Source organism: Phaenicophaeus curvirostris, chromosome 1 (assembly GCF_032191515.1).
Source record: "Phaenicophaeus curvirostris isolate KB17595 chromosome 1, BPBGC_Pcur_1.0, whole genome shotgun sequence".
NCBI classification, from domain to species: Eukaryota; Metazoa; Chordata; class Aves; order Cuculiformes; family Cuculidae; genus Phaenicophaeus; species Phaenicophaeus curvirostris.
Window position 1 is genome coordinate 116,162,871 of NC_091392.1, and position 26,322 is coordinate 116,189,192.

At 41.3% G+C, this 26,322-nt stretch overlaps 1 long non-coding RNA gene across 1 annotated transcript; it reads right to left on the reverse strand.

Annotated features, from left to right (window-relative positions):
* Positions 1-4,726: 4,726 nt before the first annotated feature.
* On the reverse strand, positions 4,727-19,212 carry LOC138716759 (uncharacterized). Its single transcript, XR_011336721.1, has 3 exons — positions 19,140-19,212; positions 14,344-14,439; positions 4,727-5,112 (listed from the first exon to the last, which is right to left on the reverse strand). It is a non-coding gene; the product is annotated as an uncharacterized lncRNA (long non-coding RNA).
* Between the last annotated feature and the right edge of the window lie 7,110 nt (positions 19,213-26,322).

A 26,322-nucleotide genomic window follows, 5' to 3' on the forward strand; every position in this document is an offset into this window, starting at 1 on the left:
CACAGACAGCCTCTTATACAGAAGGAATTCCAGAAGATGGTGAAAAGCTTATTTAAAGGATCTTGCTTTATGTTGGCAAAGCATTCCAGAGAAACCTCTGAGATGGAGATAACAGCTGAGAAAACACCTGAAGAGTCTGTCTGAGGTGCTAAAAACTAATTTCTAGTGCCCAGGAGTTTGCAAAATGGTCACCTTGTGACAGCTTGCACTCTCCAAGAGCTTGTGCACAAACCCAGCACCTTTAAGCTTACCTGGCACTGAAGGTCACCTCTGTAGAACAACAAGCTGTTAGCCATGAAAGTAGAGAGCAGGTTTCCTTGGACAAATAAGCTAGTGAAAAAGGGTTGACCTGCCATACTCATGAGGCCAGCCACTCTGCTTCCCAGGTGCACTTGGAAACTACACAGGAGGAACTGATTTTCAAGGCTGAAGCCTGGCGTGGCAAAAATGCCCTGCAAACCCATTTCACAGGCAGTGATGCTGAGCCCCTGCAGGAAGTGCGCATGGATGACTGGTAAGGATCTGAGGTGACAATGTAAAAGCCTCTCCATGACAGGGAGGACAAATCAAGCCAACATCAAAAAGCTTTTTCCTTAACTCCTTTCATGTAGAGCTTTTCAGAAGAAAAAAAAAGGAAAAGCCTTACAGAGGTAGAGGGAAGATCATAAAGGAATGGAAAGGCTACTCAGTTTGAGATCTCCCCTCCATTTTATATCTGTTCCAGTGGGCTGAACTCTGAAAAGCAAGCGTCTTGGCTGCCAAAACTGAAAATAATTTGAGTATGAAGATTTCATAGACAGGTTCTCACCAAGACAAAAATCTTTCCCTTTGCCTTCACTCATCCTGGTTCCAGAGACAATTTTCATTTTTAAAACAAAATCGTACCCATGAAGTAGTGTCAGTCAGCTTTTAAAGGCCAGTCTTTCCTTCACCACGGCAGTAACTATATCACCACGAAAAATGGAGACACCTGGGCTGATCAAAACAAAAAAAAAGATTTGCAGTTCACATTAAAGCTCCCACTCCCAAAGAGAAATGGACCAGAAAACTCCACAAAGCCTCTTGGAGTGCAGCACAGTGCTCAGCACACATCCTGGCTTTGCAGAGCCATCCCAGCCTGATGAGTCTGTAACAATGACTGAAATTCAAACCTGCAAACCTGAGCGATTATGGAATCAGCTGCAATGACCACAGCCAGTCCCCTGCTGTCTCAGCCTCTCTGAATCAGCATTGAAACCCCCTCGCCTGAGATCACACCTCAAGGAGTGGGTCTGTACGAGCCAGGTACAGAGGTCACTCAGATGAGCTGTGCCCTCAGGATTAGGACCAGATACAGGATGACCTGTGTCAGTACCCAGTCTTAAAAGGGTCAAAAGTGTGAGCAATTTCTGAGTCAAACAGATGAAGATATGCAGCAATTGTGGCTACATCACTACCACACATCAAGCTAGATAACAAGGCCCTTTCTTGCTGTGGAACGGTACTTATTCAGGAAAAGAGTATATTACGTATGCATGGCAGGAACCAGTATGCTTTCCACTAACACTAGCCCCAAGGTGCAGACAGCTCTGAGAAGGAAACTGGGCACACAAACAGTGAGGCAGATATTATATATGTTGTAATTACCAATAGGAGTGAATTACTACTGCTGTTTGCTATTTGCATAATAAACAACTGCTGGAAGCCCCAGCCAGCACCCACATCTGACTTTACTGACTAATTTATGCCTGTAATATTGCATGGCATTTATGAAATAAATGAAATACAGTCATAGTTACACTCCACAACATTTTTTAAGTTGTTTTCCTTGAGTAGCAGCACACTCACTAAGGCTGCTATTCAGTTGAGGTCTTCTGCAGCAAACAGTTTTGCAAACTCATAATGCTTGCTGGTCTAGAATCTGGAAGTGCCATCAATAGAAAGACTAGGAGAAAAAAGTTTGTGAATGACAGATTCTTTCATATTATACTCTGCAGACAATTCCAGATTTCCCCCTGAAATGAGGTTTCAAAGTCAGGGCAATAGCTGAGGGTTCTGGAGGTAGGAGGCAAAGCTAAAAGCTTCCAAGGTGGGTTTCTGCTGCAAAGGAGTTGTGAGGCTGGCATGCTTCTCTTCCAAAACAGTGTGAGGACATAGAGAACCACTGTTCTCCCCTGAAAAGGAAGTGTGCAACTGCAGATAACAAGATGAAGAAAATGGTGAAGGGGGCTAGAGTAAGGTTTCCACACCCACTTTACTCCATAAAGAGACTTTTTAAACTTTCAGAAGGTGAATGTATGTTTTTATAACAGGGATGCAAAAGGGATTTCAATTTTCCCCAACTTCATCAATAGGCTCCCTTTGATTTGGTGGCCTGTAGTAGACACCAACCACAAGGTTCCCTTTGTTGCCTCAGTCCCTAACTCTTACCCAGAGGCTTTCAACCTGCTTGTCGCTATTCTTCAGAGACATTTCTTCACACTTTATCCATTTCTTGATGTGCAGGGCAATGCTTCCACCCCTCCTTCCTCACCTGCCTCTTCTGAACAGCCTGTAGCCATTAACAGCCACACTCCAGTCATGGGATTTATCCCACAAGTTTCAGTAATGGCAACTAGGTTGTAGCTTTCTAGCAGCACAGTGGCTTCCAGCTCCCCCTGTTCATTTCCCATGCTGCTTGCATTCATGTAGTGGCACTTCATCTGGGCTTTTGGCCATGACACATTCTTGGAGGAACACCCTCTAACTCCTTTAAGGTATTTTACTGGTGTTTCCCTGTTGGCTCTGATTACCTTAGCAGCCCTAGTCCCCTCTCCATAAGACTTCAAATGTGCTGCAGCACACCCAGTGCAGAGCAACAAGCTGAGGGCCCTCGCTAGCACCCTGGCACTCTAACTTTGGCATATCATCCCACAGCTTGTCACAGATAAGCCAGGTACCACCCCTCTCCTACTTCAAGTCTAGTTTGAAGCTCTGTCAATGAGCCCTGCAAGCTACTTAGCAAAAAGCCTCTTCCATCTTTGAGAAAGGTGAATGTTATCTGACACCAGCAAACTTGGTGCCATATAGGCCATTCCATTACTAGAAAACCCAAAATTGTGGTGATGACACCAGCACCCCTTGGCAGCTCATTCTCCAGAAGGTAAATGTATCATGAGGTTACTCATGTATCCTATATTTTTCTCAGTCTCTATTTGCCCTCATTGAAGTCAATACCAAATTTATCTTTATAATTTGCTTAAGCCTTCATTAGTGTACTGTTAGAAATACATGTGGACATAAACCTTTCTTTTTTTTAAACCAAGATATCAACAAAGGTTTCTCATTCCTAGATAACATCTGTATAGCTTTCTGCTATCAAAAAGCTGAGACAACTATTGTTGATAGCAGTGTGTTACACGAAGTACAGTAATGATGTGCTAGAAGTTTTCTTCTACAACCATTGCAATAATGAGGAGAAATAAAACACGGACTAGGATGGGAACCCTTCTGCAGTCTTCCACTACAACTTTGCTTTCCCCACCTTGTTTTTAGTTGTAAAATAGACTTATATAGAGATGTCTTGATATTTATATCTTGATGTATCTACCAAAAATAGTGCTGATTACACTGTTAATATATGAATTTATAATAATAGGAATGTGGGCAAGATTTTAGGTGTTAGTATAACTGCAAGAGAATACCACTTACATTTCAGCACTAACAAGAGCCAGCATAAGTATGCTGCTAGGCATCCTGCAGCAATGAAAATCTAAATTCAGCCAGGAATTCTTGTGCTTTTCTAACATATAGCTCCTAATGAAAGCTCTAATTCATAGTACGATCAATTCCTATTAAAAATAAGTTAACCAAACATGGGGAAAATAGCTTCATTTTGGGCACTAGGCAAACACAATAAATCTCTCTTTCCTCTCATGCCTCTAGACTGTACGTCTCCAAATAATGCCTACTCTTAGAATTGAAAACATAGCAGAAAAAATCTTGAACAGTCAGACTGTGGTACCAAAGAAGTGCTTTCCAGATTGGAAATGATGGTACATTCCACTTACAGTTGTGAGACAAGTTAATTAGACAGATACAATAAACTACATAGTAATTTCAAATTAACTCCACTGGAAATGATTGTAATTACACAGTCATTGAAGTAAAAAGGTCCTAAATCAAAAAACACAGCTCAAATATCTATGTACATGTAGATACTTTAACCTCAGCTTCTTTTTCCTCTAACAATTCGAACACTGAGTACCCACCTACCCTGTGTGTATGTTTCTTGGCAAATTGTAGCTCAATTTGAAGTATCATATCCTTTAGTGAGACTCTCTGAAAGCAGTCGTATGCCTAGGGGCTTTGCTGGACTGGAGCTATAACATTTGACGGTGTGCATGACTGAGCTCTTGGCCATTTCACCTCCACTGTATGATACCACTCCATTAAACATCATTTCCAGCTAGAGGACAGAAGCGCAGCCAAAATGGGGAAAGAAAAGAATTTTTTAAAAAATTTTAAAAAAAAAAGAAGAAGAAATAGTGGAGGAACAGCTTATATGCAAGATGCTTTCTTGCTCAGAATGCCATGCCAAGTTTAGAGTATGTTATGCTTTTGGCCTCAGGTCAAGAAACTTGTCTTCTAGTCCTCATCTTCACTTATGCCAATATGAACTCCACCAGAGTTAACCCCAGAGTAAATGACATGAGAATGAAGCTCTAGAGCTTTATTTGTTTCTAAAGAAAAACATCTGCACGCACTGACACCCAGAGTGCAGATACATCACCTTTCTCACTCAGGATTGAAAGGTCTTCCCCAAGGCACAGCAGCAGGTGAGTGGAGCCAGTGACCATCACTTCTCCCAGTCTATAGCCAACACCATCCTCTTCAGGAGACCATAAGGTGAGGCCGAAAGGTCCAGTGGCAAAGACCAAGACTGTACCTTCATCATGGTCTTCACGAGGAATTATGCAGTGCTTGAAGCAAAACACTTCATAAATTCTCCTGAGGAAAGTGTGAAGAGTAGATGGAGACTTCTTCAGCCTTTGAGGATAATGGAAAACTTTCAGGAAGGAGTGTCATGCAGTGTCCCAGATATGCCATGCAAGGAGGGAACAGTTTGACTCCTCACTTGCAGTCAGGGACAAACTGGAGGAAAAAAAAACCAAGTCCTTCAAATACTCAAACATGTATTCATGTATTCTCCCCAACTACCCTCAATGAGATTTCATTGTGTGACTCATGAAACGTGTCCTTTTAAAACCTTGGAGGGTAAGTTGTCAAAATATACTGTGCTTTAAAAACCTTTGTTTGGCCTCTCATTTAAAACTTCAAAAGCCTTTGTGAGTTATTTTTTTGCATTCACTTTGGTTTTGTTATCACAGAGATTATCACGCCTTCCTTCTTGCAGTTAAAATATTCTAGATTAAAAAAAATAGGAGGCACGAATTGTGAAAATGACAATTGTTCCTTATGGCCCTCTATATGCAGAGCAGGTCCAAGTCTCATAGACCCTTCAGAACACATCTCCTCCTTTGGTGGCTACAGCTTAACACTGCATTGATAATGAAAGGTAAATGACTTCCCAAAGCATAATAAGTATCAAGTATATGAAGCTTTTCCGAATGTGGATGCTGCTCTTACTATTATGGGCAATTAGAGGGCTTTGAAAGTGTGTTGCCTGACTTTCTGTTGCTTGGTAACTGTGCACCTAATTCTTTCTCTAAGAGGTCACAGAAATGTCAGAAAATCCATTTTATTGGGGGTGGGGAGACAAATGCCCCCATCAGAACAGCAGCATATAGATTCGTTAAAAGAACTTCATGTCTTCCATTAGCAGATAGAAAATAGTATTATTATGTGCCTAGCACCACAAAGCTGTGCAATTTTCAAGCACTGCCAACTATATAAATGCTTACTGTGATAAAGAGGTTAGGAACTGCAAACACACTGATGAAATTTGGCATGATACAGGTCAATATAGTACATGGATATGCTGACAAATAAGATTATTGGCCTGATGCAGAGTGTGGTGGAGTCAATGGAAAAACACACTAAAACAGCTTTGTTCTGTAAACTTTTAAGAAGTTTCTGAGATTGGAAGATTTGCAAACATTACTTGTCAGAGGAAAAAATATGAGCTTAGAAAGAAGCTAATGAGATGAGATAAAATTCTCTTCTACAAAGAGATCCAAGTTGCAGTTTCTGCAGCCCCTGTAATACTAACTGGCTTTCACTGAGGGAGAAAAAATTAAGTGAAGTCTGTGAAGGAAGAGCTTGGCTATTTTTGTCTGCATTTTAAGGAACGGGACTTTGGAAGTATAGCTCATCTCCAGCAAATTCCCAGATCTTTCTACTCCAACAGAGGTTTAGTAATACATGCTCTATGTTACACACTATTTCCCACAAATGGATACTGTCAAAAAAAAAAAAATCCCTTCAACTTGAGCAGTGTGCTCAAGTTTGCAGAATGCAGGTCAGATTAAATGAATGCCCCTGAGATTAAATGAATGCATTTCAACAGGGATGCAATATGCAGGTGTTCACTGCTGACCATCAATCATTTTCTTGCAGAGCTGGAGGCTTCTCGCAGCTGTCACTATAATCGTTCTGCAAGAATTTGCAATCATTTTCTAAAAGCGTGTTTTGGAGGAAAGAAGGGCAGACAATACATTCTGCTTCTAAGAAACTAGGTTCACATCATTGTAAAAATAAAGCACATTTCCCTGTTCAAACAGCCTGACCCATTTGTGAAATAGCGCATCTCTACAACCTTTAGATTGCTCTATAGGACAATCTCGTGGTTAAGGGAAACATGAAAAGCCAAAATTCTAGGTCCCAGCCTAGCTTTAGCCACTACATTTTTGCACAATATTACATAAATTTAACTCAGGCCATCACCTAGTGAGGGCAGACGTACTGATGGAAAACTAAAGTTTCATCTTTAATACGTTGCCAGAAGACAAACTTGATTTTTCCTTATGATCTTCCACTAGAAGTACTTCTTCAAGTTAGAATTATCAAAAGGATGTGAGTACCTATATATTCATTACTGACAATAAATGAGTCTGTAATACAAATCACAATCACTAAAACAAAAGATCGCAATTCACTGAAAGAAGTAGGTCTTCAGAGTAAGGGGAAGAAGATGCACTCAGGCTACAATAATGCCTGTTGTTCTTTATGTACATGTGCGTGTTTTGAGGTAACTGTATGAAATCATATCATTTGGATACTGTCATTTGTTTTTATATTCAGAGAGGGTTAATGTGATTCAAGAAATTACATCAGTAAAGATTTCATGCATACCCAAAATAAAGGAGTAGCACAGGCTGCTTTTAGAAAAATACCCTGGCAAAATCCAGCAAAACTTTGTGCCATTATTCTGCTCCACAGACTAAAACAGATTTTATAGCGCTTCAAATGCATAATTAAACTGGGCTGTGCTGAGTATATTTCTTCTGACATGATTTTCCAAGAACACCATAGATGATGGAAAACCGTATTATACAACCTCTTAAAAATAGTAAATATTGAGTAAAAATGCCTAAAATATTTTTAAGGTAATCGAAGTTCTGCTTAATTTAGGTGGGTTGGAGCTTTAGGGGAAAAATAGACCCTAGAAAGAAAAAAGGAATCCAAGAGTGAATAACCACAAAAAATGTGAGAACAATAATGTTGCAATAAAATAATAGGTTTTTTTCAGTATTGACTGTGGATGCAAATTTAATATTAGTTGAGAATGAGCTATGCCAGCCTCGCTGTGGTCTTCTTCATGGGCTGCAGGGTAACATCTGCTCCAGTGTCTGGAACACCTCCCCCTATCCCTTCTTCCCTGACTTTGGTGTCTGCAGAATTGTTTCTCTTATTTATTCTCACTCCTCTCCCCAGCTGCTGTCGCACAAGATATTCTTCCCCCTTCTTAAATATGTTACCACAGAGCTGCTACCACCATCACTGATTGATTCAGGCTTGGCCAGCCGTGGGTCCATCTTGCCACCAGCCACCATTGGCTCTACTGGACACAAGGGAAGCTTCTACCAGCTTCTTGCACAAGGCAACCCTGTATCACCCCCACTACCAAAGCCTTGCCACACAAACCCAATACAGCACACGGGCAAGGACCACGGGAAGTCCTGATATTGTTTTTACCATGAAGTTATCCATCACACCTGTTGTAGACAGAGCTTAGTCTCTGTTGTTCATTTTACCACTTGCTGACAGCACTCTGAGACGCTGTAGAGTTGGGAGGTCTCTAAGGCAAGGTGCCTTTCCTTGCCCAGGTATAAGAATAACAGGTATGTGGAAGGTGCGTACACAGGAGGGCTTACAAAGCTGGCAGATATAGCTGCAAGTCACACCGAAGGCAAGGGAATGCCTTCCAATTGCTCTCAGCAATCTCTGAGTCCAGGCTCAGGTCTCTTCGGTCTTGGTTTGCTTTTTTCCAGGATTAAAGATGCACTAGGAGAGGAAGTAAAATGCAGTAAGACTGGAAAAGGGAAGCACTAAGCTAGAAATGGACATTACTTGTGACTCTGTTTGTATACCCAACAGAGTGCACCCCCTCATCCACTTCAGTGTTCTTAGTATCACATCAAAAGCAGTCCTGAGGATGTTTAGGGTATAACTCTGTTTATATTTTAAATTAAAGAATTCAGTAGTTCTCTAACTGCCCCTATGCAGCTAAAATAACCAGCTGTTTGAGCAAAACACTTTTTAAGACTATATGTCTGATAGACCACCTTAACATGTCATACTATTAACGGCTGAACCTAATACAGGTGTCATTTTGGAATCCAGTGTTTCAGTAAACTTCTCTCAATAAATCCCTCCAAGTCCCAAAGCCTACTCTTAGGAAAATTAGAATCCTCTCCAGTTGCAAATCAATTTTCTTCAGGAAAAAAAAATATTTCCTATTTCACAAATCTTTGCATTTTTGTTGTAAAGAAAATTGGAAGAGATGGGTGTTTCAGCAAGTTAACTGTTAAAAAAAATTTAATAAAGACTAGAAGGATGTAGTGGGGACAGTACAGAACTGACAGAACAAATTTTAAACCTGTATTAGTTTAGAGCACTTTTGTATATGTACTGGGGACATGTCATTGTGACTACAGCAGTGAAATCAGTTTCCCATCTCACATACAAAATAAGTGAAACATTTTTCACTGAAATACAGAACTGTTTTGTCAGTTTCATACAACTTTGCACTCGTATTTTTCAAAGACTTCCAGAGGATGGAGTTCTTCCCATTAATGAATAGAACTAGCTTCCTTATTCAGCATCTGAAGCCACACTTGCACCATCTCACATGGCTACCATGGGAAAGACATACACTGGCAGCCTACCCACAGCCAGGCCTTGTGGTTAGGCACTCTGCCCAGTAAAATCAAGTTGTACAAGTTCCCTAAAAGGGGACTCCTTTAACGTGTCACCACATCTCCTGAAGTGATGTAAAACCCCAGCTTCCTTCCTGTGAAGGAGATGACTATCCTGACAGCTTTGCTGTCAGACCTGTCTCCTGTGTATGAGCTGCGTGACAGTATCTTGGTGCACACCCAAATACCCAGAAATCACTTCAAATATCGCTCTGCTGAGCTAGCACAGGTGATCTGTCATCAGCTTCTCCAACAGGACATACACAGGGTAAAGTTCACAAGTGTGCTCTGGTTGTGCCCAACATGCCTTTTCACACTTTGGTGAAAAGTCACTGGAAATGAAAGCTCCTGAAGCAAACACCACCATGACTTTTCCCTTTCCAGTTGACTGCTTCTAGAATATCTGTTGCTCTAGGTAGCACCCAATGTTTATTTCCAGTCCATTCTTAAGGCTCAATGTGTTGAATCAGCTCTTGGGTACACATTTATGTAAACACAATTGCAAAGAATGGTGGCAACATTGCTTTGTGGTAAGGCAAAGCGTAGTGTGTCATCTATATGACTGCACAACCGCTGGCCTTCCATCCTTTCCTCAACACTTGCTTTCACTGCACCACAGCTGCTACTTCTACCTCTCCTGCAAATGAATCTGAGTGGTCCTACTGGGAAATCTACAATCTGATCTTGAGAAAAAAGGAAAAGCATATCATGGTCTCTTTGCTAGTCTGGCATCCCTTATGCTCCACAGCTCAGCCAGAAAGCTTGAGGGAGGTTCATATACCCATTTCAACAGGCTGACACATCCACACAGTCTGTCCATCTCTGGTGATGCTAGCGGCCATTTTTCCCAACAGGTTGCTGCACTCTTGGTAAAATTACTCCCTAAAAATAAAGGTTTACAGAATCACAGAATCACTTGGTTGGAAAAGACCCCCAGGATCATCAAGTCCAACCATTCCTATCAAACACTAAACCATGTCCCTCAGCATCTCATCCACCCATCTTTTAAGTACCTCCAGGGAAGGAGACTCAACCACCTCCCTGGGCAGCCTGTTCCAGTGCCCAATGACCCTTTCCATGAAAAATCTTTTCCTAATGTTCAGCCTAAACCTCCCCTGGCGGAGCTTGAGGCCATTCCCTCTTGTCATATCACCTGTCACTTGGGAGAAGAGGCCAGCTCCCTCCTCTCTACAACGTCCTTTCAGGTAGTTGTAGAGAGCAATGAGGTCTCCCCTCAGCCTCCTCTTCTCCAGGCTAAACAACTCCAGCTCTCTCAGCCATTCCTCATAAGACTTGTTCTCCAGCCCCTTCACCAGCTTTGTTGCTCTTCTCTGGACTCGCTCCAGAGCCTCAACATCCTTCTTGTGGTGAGGGGCCCAGAACTTAACACAGGATTCGAGGTGCGGTCTCACCAGTGCTGGGTACAGGGGCAGAATAACCTCCCTGGACCTGCTGGTCACACCGTTTCTGATACAAGCCAAGATGCCATTGGCCTTCTTGGCCACCTGGGCACACTGCTGGCTCACGTTCAGTCACTGTCAACCAACACACCCAGGTCTTTCTCCTCCAGGCAGCTTTCTAGACAGACTTCTCCTAGTCTGTAGCTGCACAGGGTTGTTGTGCCCCAAGTGCAGGACCCGGCATTTGGCCTTGTTAAACCTCATCCCATTGGTCACAGCCCAGCGGTCCAGCCTATTCAGATCCCTTTGCAGAGCCTCCCTACCCTCCAGCAGATCAACACTTCCACCCACCTTAGTCATGCTAAGGGTGCACTCGATGCCTTCATCCAGGTCATTGATAAAGACATCAAACAGGGCTGGACCCAGCACTGAGCCCTGGGGAACCCCACTTGTCACTGGCCTCCAGCTGGATTTCACACCATTTCCCACCACTCTCTGGGCCCGGACATCCAACCAGTTTTCCACCCAGGAGAGCGTGTGCTTGTCCAGGCCAGAGGCTGACAGTTTCTGAAGCAGAATGCTGTGAGAAACTGTGTCAAAGGCTTTACTGAAGTCCAAGAAGATACATCCACAGCCTTTCCCTCGTCCAGTAGGCGGTCACTTTGTCATAGAAGGCGATCAGGTTAGTTTGGCAAGACCTGCCTTTTGTGAACCCGTGTTGACTGGGCCTGATCACCCGGTTCTCTTGCATGTGCTTCATGATAGCACTCAAGATCGCCTGTTCCATGACATTTCCCAGCTCTGAGGTCAGACTGACAGGCCTGTAGTTTCCTGGATCCTCCCTCCGACACTTCCTGTAGAAGGGCACAACATCAGCCAGCCTCCAGTCAAGTGTATCTTCCCCAGTCAGCCAGGACTGCTGGAAGAAGATGGAAAGGGGTTTGGCAAGCAAAGGGGTTTTATACATAAGTGAAATGAAGACCACAAGGTACAAAGTTTTAATTGGGAAAAGGGGAATGGAGTCCCTCAGAGCAAACCCTACCACTTGCTCCACACCAGGCCTAGGTGAATACACTCCCAGGTTCAAACACAAGGATTATGGTAATTTCAGACAGAAATCAAATGAAGCCTTATCTACTGATCAAGTACAGGGAGCAAAGCAGATATACCAAGAGATGCTATGAGATTTCTCAGTGTGTTATTCTTTTTAAGTGGAAACATGTGGTAGAAGATTAAGCAGCATCCTTTTAATCTCCGATTGTCCAGCTCCCCCTGCTGTAATTACATATTGGACACAAATGGCAACAGATGTTCAGTGTCTAAGCTAAGAATTATATACTTACTCCATATCCCAGTGATTCAAAACATTGATTGGGAGGCTAAAATTTGAATTTACATGAAGTGACAAATGGAAGGGTTCCTAGACATGAATGAGGCACAGAGAATATTAATGCAAACTTGAAGATGCACCCTTAATGGAAGGAGACAAACAGATTCTGGATACTAATTAGAGCATTTTTAATTACAGCAATTTCTCCATGAATTATTTTAACCCATGCTCATCCTTATAAAGATGAGCCTTCATTGTTATATTTCACAAAACTTAATCAAATCTCTGCAGCCCTGTGTACACAGCTAGATAGAAGGTCCTACCTAATCATTTCATTATACACCCAGAGGGCAGTCTAATTTCCCCATATTAAACCTAATAAGAACAGATCTATCAGCATGTATTTTATCTTATTTATTTTCCTTGAGATATGCACTTACCTGTAATCCAACTACATTAAATATATTTGACTGTTTTGCTGACAATCTTAAACAAATAGTTACTACTTCCTTTCACTGGACTTCCTTTTCCTTGGATTATCATGGTACTAAAATGTTTTACCCAATGCAGACATGAATCAATCTTCCCTAAAATTTAACAGTGTCAAAATCTGAGAGAAAGCAGTTCTAGGGGGCCTCAGGCACATGAGCTTCTGTAAATCGCCTCTTACTGCAATCATTCTCTAACTTCCTAAAACAGCAGACTTGTTCCATTTTCTCCCAGACATACAACTTCCTCCACCCATACTTTGGGTACCAGTTCAAACCCCATAATCTGATTCCTCCCACTGTAGTAGCTCAGGCACAAAGACAGATTTGAAAGTTCTGAACGCTCAGAGGGTGCGTACATGCATGAACAACAGCACGCCTGAGTGTGACAAAAATCCCTTTACTCATATGCCCATCGCAACTGAGAGCAGACACTTGTTTACCAAAACATTTTCCGACAGATAACTGGAAACACTTTTAAGTCCATTAGTTCCACTGAACATTACTGAAAACACTGTCTTTTAAAAGTGCATTTTATTATACATGACTTACTTACTTAGTTTTTCTTGCAAGATCACAGGCTGGGATGCAAACCAACCTACTGTTTGCTGCCAGATGGCATGTTGGAAGGGTATAAACTTATTTCACACAGAGCACTATGTGGCATGAGAATGCTGTTCTTACACTTCTAAACAGTCGTGCTTCTTTGAATGGTTTAGATTTACATTATTCTTTCAGTAAGCTCATAAGCTTTTCCCATTTTAGCTAAAGCCTTGTGAAATTACTAGATACATACTACAGAACCTTTGGTGAAATTGTTACAGATAACTACTACATGCCCCTCACATTTACTAACCACAGAGCTCCAAAGTGATGGCAAGACAGCTAACCCAGGCACTGAGCTGATGTGCACAGGGCCAGAAGAAACACCACTGCCAGGTATTAAAGCAGCTGAGGAAGTGATTCACAGACCCTAATGCACATATACACTGGTAAATGGAGTAACCTAGGTATTACCCGCTGTGCCTCCATGCTGCAGCAGGTCTCCATGAAGACAGGGACAATATGAAGCATATGCTTCACCAGCTTATAGCCTCTGTTTGTCATAGGAAAGAGCTGGTAATGTCATCAACAGCATCAGTGTCTCCAGAAAGACTATCTATGTATTTTATCTGAATTATGAGAACAATGATGAAATTCTTCAAAATGCTTTGAGAAGCATGCTGATGGGCACATGCCATGTGTCAATACATAGCCATAACACAGACAGACAAAATAATGTTCTGTTTACCATAGCAGCCTCTATTCAGCAATTCTGCATGGCTACCGTGTGCATTTCCATTTTCTGCATAATTACTTCGGAAAAGGAGATGGAAAATCTCTCTCTCTTTCCTTCAGCAAAGCATTGCACAATCTGCACCCACTGCTAAAATTGTATCAGTATCAATCTTCTCAGCATCACAAACACACCCACATGCGTCTGAATCCTGAAGTGCTTATTTTGCAGTGTGTGCCAAAAGATTTACTTACTCTTTAGAACTGTTTAACGATGTTGTGGGGATCAAAGGAGCAGCGTTTTCATGACAAAAGGAATTTGTACTCTAGGCTCTACACCAGACAGTGATTAGTGAGTCACACATAAGAAGTGTCTGGCTTCTTTCTTTTAAATAGCTGTTGTAGCATTTACCTAAACATTACGGTGCTGAATCAGTACTTTCCCAAGTCTTCTCCATGATTGCCTGAACCGCTCACCTTTACTTTGTAATATCCTGGTGACAGCTCCTCACCTGAAAAATGTGTTCAGCACAGTTACTTAGCTGCTAGCAGCCAGGCAGACATTAGGTATGCATCCAGTATTTCCTGGAGGGGCTGGAAAACAACCACTGTAACAGAAGGAGATATAAAAATATCAGTTCTGAAAAATGTATTTGTTCGCAAGCAAAAAAAAAAAAAAACAAAAAAAAATTAGGAAGTTTTTCACTGTGGAACTTGGCTAACCCAAAGCAATAGAAAGAACTATCCAGAGCTGAAACATCATTGGACAGGGGAAAAACAGCGGATGTGATCTATCTGGACTTCTGTAAAGCCTTTGACACAGTCCCCCACAACATCCTTCTCTCTTAATTAGAGAGATATGGATTTGATGGGGGGACTGTTTGGTGGATAAGGAATTGGTTGGAGGGTCATATTCAGAGAGTAGTGGTCAATGGCTCAATGTCCAGGTAGAGCTCCATGACAAGTAGTGTTCCTCAGAAGTCCATACTGGGACCACTGCTGTTTAATATCTTCACCAAATATATAATCAGTGAGATTGAGTGCACCCTCAGCAAGCTTGCAGATGACACCAAGCTGAGTGGTGCAGTTGCCACACCAGAAGGATGGGATGTCATCCAGAGGGACCAGGACAAGCTGGAGAAGTGGGCCTGTGCAAACCTCATGAGGTTCAACAAGTCCTACACCTGGGTCGGGGCAATCCATGGTTTCAATAAAGGATGGGGGATGATGTCATTGAAAGCAGCACTGCGGAGAAGAACTTCGGATGCTGATTGACTAGGAGCTCAACATGAGCTGGCAGTGCATGCTTGCAGCCTAGAAGGCCAACTGTATCCTGGACTGCATCAAAAGAAGCATGGGCAGCAGGTTGAGGGAGGTGATTCTGCTCCTCTATTCCTTTCCTGTGAAACTCCACCTGGAGTATGGTGTCCAGTTCTAGAATTCTGGAATCCTCAACATAAGAAGGATATGGAACTGTTGGAATGGGTCCAGAGAAGGGCTACAAAGGTGATCAGAGGGCTGGAGCACCTTCCATATGAGGACAGGCTGAGATAGTTGGGCTTGTTCAGCCTGGAGAAGAGAAGGCTCCAAAGAGACCTTACAGCAACCTTCCAGTATATGCAGGGAGTGTACAAGAAAGCTGGGGAGGGACTTTTTACATGAGCATGTAGTGATAGGACTAGGGGGATGGCTATTAATTGCAGAGAGGAAGATTTAGACTAGACATAAGGAGAAAATACTTCACAATGAGGTTGGTGAGGCACTGGAACAGGTTTCCCAGGGAAGCTGTGGCTGCCCCATCCCTGCAAGTGTTCAAGGCCAGGTTGGATGGGGCCTTGAGCAGCCTGGGCTGGTGGGAGGTGTCCCTGCCCATGGCAGGTGGGCTGGAACTAGATGATCTTTAAGGTCTCTTCCAACTAAAACTATTCTAGCATTCTATGATTTACTTCCACTGTAATACAAACACCATACTTTTCTTGACTTCCCATGGTGGTACTGGCTTGCTGTTGGAAACTGGGAGGGAGTAAGGGAGGAGAATAGTATTTTCTTTTTTAATTACCTGGTATAAATGGTTGTTTTGTGGATGTTGTTTGACACCTGAACACTTTTAAATTAAGGCAGTTGGACTTTCCTTCCTTCTATAGTCTTCCTTGGTAAACAAAGGAAGCTTTCAGTATTGAAAACTGAAATCTTTGCAGAGAGGACTTTCCTTTAATTTGCATTCTAGGAAAAGCCTATAACTTCTTAAGGACATGAAAAACTGCATAAAAACAAGCCATTTTCTGCCAAAATCTTTTATTAAGAAAAATACTGTAGCCCTCCAAAATTACTATCTAAGCTGGGATCACTTCTTATTTTTGATGTGCTAAGACTTCTTTTCCCTTTTTACAGATCTGCCACTAAACATTCATTCTTTCATTAGCAATTCCCTTCAAGCAGTTCATTAGCAACCTCCCTTCATTTTTGTTGGTTTTCCTCAGTGTGTCTCAATTGGGGAGACCTTCAGGCATCTTTGACACTGTAGTGACAGAGGCCCCAGTGGGTGGCATACCCCACAGCCTATTCTGCATCATACGGCTTCATTCCTTCATGTATGATAACTCCCGACATGACCCTACTCTTGTGAAAATCATCTGAGTAAGAGACTTCTCTGTTTTCTTCGGTGCTCGTCTTTCTTGCTCTTTGAAGTGGGAAAATATGTTTAACTGCTGGGGCATGGTCTTCACCTGCCTGCCGACAGTGCTAGCACTGAGTCCAGATGGCTTCAGCACAGGTGTTTCTTCTTACCTGTGAGCCAGCTGCATGGGAGAGCTCAGTGCCTACTTCTGCTGCCAGGTGCTCTATCTTAAGAGCAGACACTTTGTTACCGGGAGCTCTGAAAAGCACTTAGGGTCCCAGATTGTAGTCAAAAACACTGTTCAAAAGAAAATGTTACTGGAGCAACAGTGTTATGCATGATTCATGGGCAGCATGGTACCTGAAATATTTCTGTGATGCATTTTCCTCTAAGAGCAGTGCTAGGATTTCAAGAGAACATGCCAATGTGCCCACAGTATTTCTGTGCAGCTCCTTGAATAGATACTGGTAAATGTCTCTGAAGGAAAGATTTATAAAGCTGTACTGAACTCCCGTGTCAAATATAGCCAAAACCTTGCAATTTTTCCTTGCCTTGTTGCTTAGTGCTGAGGGCAAGAAACATATATTCATCTGCTATTCTGCCATTAAGAAAAATAATTTAATATCCTGACAAAGTACATCTCAGAGATATTAACTTGGGATCCCTAGCCAAATTATTATTTCCCCATAACAGGGATATTCAGATGGAAGTTCCAGGCTTGGGCAAAGTAGAGAAAAAAGTATGCAATACTATCAGTCAGATTAGGTTGAGAGATTGGCATAGGAAGCAGATTGCTCTCCTGGAACTGACACTTGGGGATTTGAGAAAGCAAATAAGTTCTTCTGTCTAATGAGGCTAAAGGTGCACACACCTAAGACCAGGATGGTTTGCAGGAGCTTAGGGAGAAGTCTTCCCTTTGGCTGAGGAACAGAAGGAGATTCTTTGTTGATTAGGAAGGAAAGATGGCTTCAAGATGTGAGGCAAAATTATCTTGCTTTTAGTATTCCCTAATTCTAATTGAGAATTTCAAGCCCAGTCAATAAAATTTATGTTCCTGGCTTCATGTCTAAGGGCCTAAGGAGAAATGCACTTAGAGGCACGGAGCACCTGCAAATCTTATTTATGCTAACAGCAGCTATAGATATTCCATGTCTTTGAAGCTTCAGGTAATTTTACATAGCAAACTTTTGTTGGATTGAAGTATTTAATATTTTAAATGTGATTTTTTTAATATCTTGACTAATATTTAAGAGCTGCAACTTCCTCTCTACTAAGGTAGATTGTACAGACCTCACATGGTTCATTGTCTCTAACTTGTCAACATTCTTTTGTTAAAGCATTGACACCTGAACAGATGGTATTCCCAGAGTGATCTTGCTAATAATCAGAAGTACTGCCTCCTGCCTCCTTTTTTCATTGCTATTTAGCTATGCCGCTGCACTGCAGCTCATGCTTGATTGATTACCTACTATTGCTTCTGCCTCCTTTGCAGATCTACTGCCTTGGGAACACACTGCTCCATCTTCCAAGTGAGACCTCCTTTCTTTGTCCTTGGATGTGGGCCCTGGCATGTCGTATTAGTAACACACACATTGTTCAGAAGAACACACCTCCTCAAGAGATCAAGGTGAGTCTGTGTCAGTAACCAGATCTCTTTCCTGTTTGTTTATGTCTGTGTCATCAGCTGGGATTTATTGCTATTAGATCTGAAGATACTAAGCAGCAAGAACTGAAGCCTTATGTTAACACCCTTATTACATGCATTACTCCCACGGTCCATGAGCAAGGCCGATTTTAACCCACCTTACTGCTGCCTTTGTATTGTCTTTATCTTTTTGTTTATCAAAGGGACAGACAGAAGCCATTCAGATGCTTCTAAGAAATCGAAGTAAATCACATCAACAATGACTTCTTGATTTATTAAAAATTACGAAGTTGGAGAATACTTATCCTACTGGGAAACAGTGTTGAATTACATCATTGCACAACCATATTTTAATGTTTGCCTCACTCAAGGTAAGGAAAAAGTTTTTGCAGGAGCCTTCTTAAAATCACTGTCAAACAAGCCAGTTTAGACTTTCTGGAGTTAAACTAATTACTATTCCCAAAAATTAGCATATCATTAGCTAATCCAGTAGTGTGTAACTTCCTTGCTTGTCAACAGCGAATGTTCATCAAAAGTCTCATCAAAAGTTCTTGTTTTGCCAGCAAAGCAGAAAACAGTAGCATACATCATATTTACCAGATGTCTTCATTAGTTTGACTTCAAATGAGCAGGTTCTGAAAAGCTGTCCTTCTTAAATCCTTCCATGACACCAATCTTCCTGTTCTTCTCCAGCCTCTCCACTAGTCTGCACTCTTTTCCACTCAAGTTTTACTTACCCAGATGTCCTAGGGTTGGATTGTTGGTGGTTTTTTCCCTCTGGTAATTATTTTACAAGTAGGAACCGCCATACCTGAGATCCAAAGCCCTTTTGTTTCACCTCTTGCCGTTAGCAGTGGCTAGCATCAACGGCTTCAGCAGCTAGCTTCAGTTGGCTAGCTTGCTGCCCAAGGAGTCTCTTTCTGATCTCTGATGCTTAAGGGCTGTTAAAACTTCATATTTTCTGTCTTCTCCTTTTCCAGAATCATATTTTTAAAGCACACTTCAGTACAACTAGAGGCAGTATAATGAGAGTAAAATCCAATCACCTGTTTTTCATGGGGATCAACTGTGAATCTTCCAAGCCAAGGCCTTGACAGAGAAATAGGCAGTTTCTATAATAGAACTGTGAACCAAAACACATCCCATTGATGGTTGGAGGGATTATTACTGAACTACCATCCTATAAAGTGGAAATGTATTTTTGAACTATTACTTTTAGTACCTATTACTTCACATTCACTATGCTTAATCACATAGCATTCCTTGGTTACAGGAGATGATTCATTATTGCTCTGTGAAATTTCACTGGTTACTGTTACTGCAATATTTAACGTATGTGACGTGAAAATGTTCTAAATACGTTATATTAAATGCATATAGTCACAATGAATAGGATGTATTATATAGATAAAGCAATATGCATCATGAGTATCACACATGAATGATGCACAGCAATAGCATACCATGCTCCTGAAAGTATTCCTACATATTCATGCCAGCCGCTCTGACAGATGGAAGGGCTACACATACTAAATACTAGATATCTTTTAATTACTGTTGACTGAAGATATGACACCCAGTTAATTGTTATAAGCGTAGTAGAAAAACAATAACAGAATATTGTGTGAATGAAAAAAAATGCAAGGGAATTTTTTAGTCTTTTTCTTCATTCGGGAAGGGAACAGACCTCAACAAATTAAGAAGACCCAGGAGAAGAACAGGTCACACATCTGAAATGGCACCACTGTGCCCCAGACCTGCACTGCCTTCCACCTTAGAAGGCTGTTGACAATACCAGAGCTGCTGTGTAGACCTGCAACTGACTTTTGGGGCACTCAACACCAGCAGTAGTTTTCAGTTTGTCCTGGTTAGCTTTGGTGCTTTCCATAATGTCTCAAGTCCTGTAGGCAAGTTACAACATCAGTACCTTAACATACTTGGTTTTTTCAAAACTATTTCTAGCCTGCAAGTTTTCAGAGAAGTGCCTAACAAATGTGCTGTGAATATCTTAGAAGCTAGAAGGTAAGCATGAGAGATTTTTATCTTGTTTTCCCAAGTCTTATGCATTGCTCTTCGATGCCTATTTTAGTCTGACTCATCTTGACTATAAGCTTGGCAATAGCAAAGGTTGCCAGTAACTCTAAACAACACTTGAGTGAGAAACTAGAAGGCTGGCAGAGGTAATGAGATTTGCTGATAAAAAATAAATCTTCTGGTTTATCTCCAAGTCATGTTTCTAGTAGCCTCACCACTTGAACCCAAGGCACACTGGATGGCATGGCACAGAGTGGAGTACAGAGCAGGGAGGAGAAGCTGCTGGAGCGAGCCCATGCATTAGGTGTCATGCTACCACAATAGCTCACCCACCACAGACAGCACACCACTGAAACCTTGTTCAGCACATAAGAAGTGATTGGAGCTATAAAATATTCTTTGGTCTGGCTCCAGTTTAGCAAAGCCACTAAGTGCCTGCCCGATGGTTTGCAGGATCAGAAGCAAAAGCAAAATTATTTTTTTCAGTGGCCTATGTAGTATGTGTTATATGGGACAAGTTTTAAAGGGAAAAAATAAGACTCAAAATTATCTTTTTTCTTACTTATTAGAGCCTATTCTAAAGCTTTCCTCTTAAGGCACCATTCGTATTTGACTAAGCAGCCATCTGTGATATGGATGTGTTTTCAGGTTGCGCACTTTATTTTAGGGACTCTTCATATACCTGTTACAGCATGAAAACAGCAGAACACTGGTGCTGAATGTCCTCTGAGCACAAAGGTGACTTTTTGTTTGCTAGTAACTGATGAAGTTGGCTACAGGTGGCATAAACAACAGGAGAAAGCATTTCTATAATAATATATCTCTTTAAAGAAAAACATAAACATCTGTAATTTCTCAGACAAGAACAAATGCATGTTTAATATCTCCCAACACCTTCTCCCCCCTACAACCTCACATATTAGCTTACTTTCCATGACATATTTCCTCTGTTCAAGTGGCAGGTAAAGGTAATCCTCAGCATTCCTCAGTTCCAGGCTCACCCAGTGGCTCGTTCCCAGGATTAGAGCAAATGTGATGCTTTGGTGAAAGTAAGTCAATGCACAGTGATTCCTAAAGACTGAAAAGCCTGACTCTTGTGGCTTTTAAAGACTGCTAGAAACATGTACCCAGCTCCAGGGAGTGGGACAGGACTGTTAGCAGCCTGGACTTAGGCTGGACTGAGTCACTCACAAACCCGCTCTTAGAAGTATGAGCCATTCCAGAAGATTTTAGGATATTATTCCTATTTTCTTAGAATCACTGAATATTTCAGGTTGGAAGAGACCTCTTGAGATCACCTAGTCTAACCACCCTGTGTAAGCAGGGTCAACCAGACAAGATTGTCCAGGACTGTGTCCAGCCAGTTTTTTTTGATATCCGAGGAGATCTGACATATTCTCTGGGAAATCTGTGCCAGTGTTTGACTTCCCTCACAGGAAGAAGTGTTTTGTTGTGTTCAGATGGAATTTTGTATGTTTTCATTTGCGCTCATTGTGTGTTGCTCTGCTGCTGGCCACCGCTGAGAAGAGCCTGGCTCCATTTTCTGTATTTATTCATTTATAAGATTCCTCTAAATCTTCTTCTCCAGCTGAAGTCCCAGGTCTCTCAGCCTCTCTTCATACAAAACACATTCTAGTCTCTTAACTGTTTTTCTCTTATTGTTCATTTTAAATCATTAGGACTTCACAGATAAGAGGCTACAAATTATCAAAATTACATGTTTTGGTTTATAAGATCCTTTTCACTGAGCAGGTAAGCTCTAAAGATCTGCAGACTGTCCATAGCGGTGAAAAGTCTGCACCTTGGAACCTGTCCTACTACAGCTGATGAGCATGGGTCGTACCTTGCAAATTGAACTTCTCTTACGGCACAAGCTTATGCGATTTTGGAGAAAGTCCCTTGTGCCTCGCTGTAAGTTGGTTGCTGCTGTAACCACATTGGTGAGGAGGCAATGAAAACTGGCTTGTGACTGTGACCGAAACCATGGAGGCTGTCAAAATTAAATGGGTACTGTTGTGGGGTTTGGGAAATGCAGGCTTCTGGAGGGAAGCAGAAGTGGTGTGGTACACTGTAGGAGGTGATCAGTGGTTCTGTTGACAGAAGCACTTTGTTGATAGAAATTACTTTATACCTGCTTCACAAAAGTGCTTCTAAGGATACTTCAAGCATCATGCATTTAATAGAGACATACTATGCTGTTGCAGCTCAGCTGGTGTTTCACACGTTTCCAAAGCAAATATGAAGGCTCTCTCCAGTGTCACATACAGGCCTAGTGGCTGGCTGGGTCTGCAACCCAACACTCAGCTGCAACTTGAGGAAGGGCTCAGAGCACAGGAGTCTATGGCAGGGCTGTGTGCCTGGAGCAACAGTCTAGCCAAGTCCATGGACTAGCGCCCACTCTTTTATAATCCAGTATGAATCCCGAGGACTGCTAAACAGAGTTTTTAAAAGGGGGCAAGACAAGAGATCTGAATTATATGCTCCTGCTGTTGACCAGGACTTTTCTGCCAAGCATCCCACCTTTCCCTGGGTTTCCTAAGCACTTCCATTCCCCACCATGTTCTGGCAGGAAGGGGCAGAAGTCCAGCTGCTCTAACAAGGGCAGCTGGTCACACGTCTGTGCTAGTAGATGTACAGTACCGATGCCCCAGAAATGAAACTGTCCAATGAAATGAAATCCACCCCAACGGCAAAAACTTTTATAAAGAAAAATAAAGACTTAAAGTGTGCGGAACTGTGTGATCAATTTTTGCCTTGTGGGTTTGTTTTAGTTTTGCATTTGTAATTACTTAAATGCAGTGTTCTTCACAACAGACATAATTCACAGGCCTTTAATGCTATGCCTTTCAAAACAAACATGAGTCACAGCCCCTAGGTAAACTTCCTGGGCTGGCAGTGAATATCATTATTGTGTGATAGAGTGCAGCAAGCTGTTTGCCAGATTACTCAAGCTCCTAAAGCTAGCATAATGCATTACCATTTATTTATTATGCTCACGATAATTACAATTATCATCACTGCAGTTCCAATCTGTTTGCTGCAGAATGAAGGCCTCTTCATGATGTCTCCAAGGATTCAATGTTAGGCCTGAGCAGTTAGCAAATTATGAAGCCTTGCAGGAAGTTTTTTTTTTCCTGGAGAAACAAGGACTAACTAAGAGCTATCAAGCAGCATACTCCTGCTCACTTAACAACAATGTGCAGGAATGCCAGGAAACCCCTGCTATACCTTCTGCACAAAGCACTGTTTTGGTCTTTGCTTTGGGAACTAATCATCTTTCAAGACAATATCCAAGCACAGGTTCCAGCTCCGTATCACGTGCACTGAACTTAAAAATCAATATGTATTTCCATTTCCCTGCAAATGTGTTGTTTCATGTATACATAAGGACCCATAGAAATGACATAACGTCTGAGTATGTGTACAAAGTAAACATGAATCTGTCTGTGCCTTTATTTCTAGCCTGTTCCTCAGTGCATCTTGGCACTAAGAAGGAGGAGTCAGAACATACCGAGACATTAGGCCAGGGAGAGTAGCAAAACCCAGATTGTGAGCAGAGGGGGTGGAAACATAGAGTGTAGGCAGGTGAGAAATGTGAGATTATTTATCCAGCCCTACGGCAGTCTAAAAGAATACTTAGCCTCATATGGTGCTTTAAATCTTCAAAATCCTCTACAAACATTAGTCAAACTAATGAAATTAGTCATCTAAGGTCATATGCTTTTTATTTTCATTTTAAAGGAATATTTCTTAGACTATTTTGATGAGTTGCATTAATTTAAAATTCTACAAATTAGTTCTCTTAAGCCCTTTTGCATTTCCTTTCACATGTTTTCTAGCAGAGTATCCCCAGGTTATCTGAGCATTTGTTCCTTGATGGCTTTTGACATGATCAAACAGTATGTTTCCTAGTAACATGTATTACAATGTTAGGTGACATTTCTCAAGCAAGATAGGACTAGATCTTTGGGATTCACTTTAGCTAACTGGGTTGTCTTGTTACTATACCTTCACTTTAACTGATGTGCAAGTATGTTCAGTACAAATGCATTAATCTATTTCATTTTCATATACAATGAGATGCTGAATTACAGCACTTAATATAAGCCACTACGCTCACCTCACTGGGAGTTGCAGACAATTGTTATTAGCGCAAAACTGTTGCAGATTATTTTACCACACTGAACCATAGCAGTTTAAATATGGATCTAAAATTGATCTGCAGAGTGAAGTCAGCTCTGAACATTATTAGTCATTCATATTGTCTTAATTATGAACCACTGGATAGTAAGATGTGTGGTATCAACAGCAGATCTTTTCTCTCTTTGGACACAGAGCACTATCTGAAGAGTAGACTAAACCACAGGTCGCACTACATCTAAACATACCAAGGAGCAGCATTTTTATAGGCTTTTTTTTTTTTTTAAGTATGAATGCAAGGGCAAAAAAGTGAGTCCTGAACATTCACCTTGTCAAATCTCCCAGAATTATTAATGACAAAATATCTCAGTAACTGATGTTTATTGTATGGCAGCAATTTAGGCAAAAATTATCAAGAGCTGAAACTGTTTATCCTTTATTTGCTCCCATGCATAATAGACCAATTAAGATATATCATGAGCTGCTCATTGATGTCAGATATAAGAAAGAGGAAAATAATAAATCAGGTTGCCAAGTATAACACATAAGCATAAAGGAGGAAGCAATGAGCAAAAGACATAGACGGTAACAAGAATCATTCCTTAAATACATTATTAGTAAGAGAGAGACTGAGTAAAGCTTTGTTCACCAAAAACAAAGCGTTACTCTGCTATTTAAGAGGCAGGAAAAGCAACTGACAAATCATGCTGAAAAGACCATGATGGTTAATGACCTTTTCACATCAAGTCTTCCCTAGAAAAGCGTACCTTGTAAACTAACTTGTTGCTATTAGTTACAAAAGGACTTAATAAAAGAAATAATCAAGGATCATTCCCTCATGGAAGAAAGACAACAGTAATTGGCTTGGCCTAATGGACTTCCTCCTAGGATTTCTACAGAAGCAACCTCAAAAACACTAGTAGTTGTCTCTGAGGACAGGAGAAGGACAGGTGAGCTGGTAGTGGAAGATTGCAATGTTGCAAAACATAGCACATCATTAAAAAGGGAAAACATTAAAAAAGGAAAACATTAAAAAAGGAAATTGCAGACTGGTCTTTGTGACTACCACCCTATAAATATTCTGGAGAAAATGAACATACCTGCAAACTTCCAAAATATTTTTATTTCAAATCAGTTTCATTTCTATATATAAAAGTATTAGGGATCTTGTGGATATAGAAGAGGCAGAAGATGTCCTCACTCGTGACTTTAAGAAGATATTTTTATATGGCCTGACATACCATCTACACAAGCAAGTCGTAAAACTTGGTCTAGAAGGAACTGTCTTCATATGTATACCCTAGATACAGTCCAGTTCATTGTTTTCCTTAGTAACTATGGCCATGGAATAAGGCTGGAAGAAACCATAGACATTTTGGAATAGACTTAAAAAAATATATTTGTGAACTTGAAAAACATGTAAAAAGAAGAAAATTCAACAGATGCAATTGCAATATCCTACATACAACAGACTGTGCAAACACAGGATGGGGAGAAAAAACTTAGGTAACAGCTCTGCAAAGAAGGATGTAGGTGTTACAGTCAATGACAAACTGAGCATGAGTCAGCAGCGTCATATTGTTGTGAAAATGGCAAATATCATACTGAAGTACAGAAACAGAAATAAGATTTTTGAGACATAAATTGATCCTTCCAGACTACTCAGCACTGGCATAAAGGCAGCTGGGCTGGGGCATTGCACTCCGGGGAAGTGTGTACTGGAAGAAAAGAGTCCAAAGGGGAGGAAATACCAAAATAACTGAGATATTCAGCAGAAAATAAGGAGTAAAGACATATATGGTAGCTGTCTTCAAATAAATAGAAAGCTCTCACAAAGAGGAAGGGAATAATCTCTTCTTCATGGAAATAGTAGCTAGGAGAGAAGGTTTAATTTACAGCAAGAAAGAAACAGTAGGAAAAACATTTTACTGGAAAGCCTAGTGAAACAGTGAAGTAGATTTCCTGCTAAGGCTGTCTCTCCATCACTAGAGGGTTAGTAATATGTTAAAGAAACGTCTGTCAGAAAGGATATAGGCTTACTTGATTTAGGGGAAT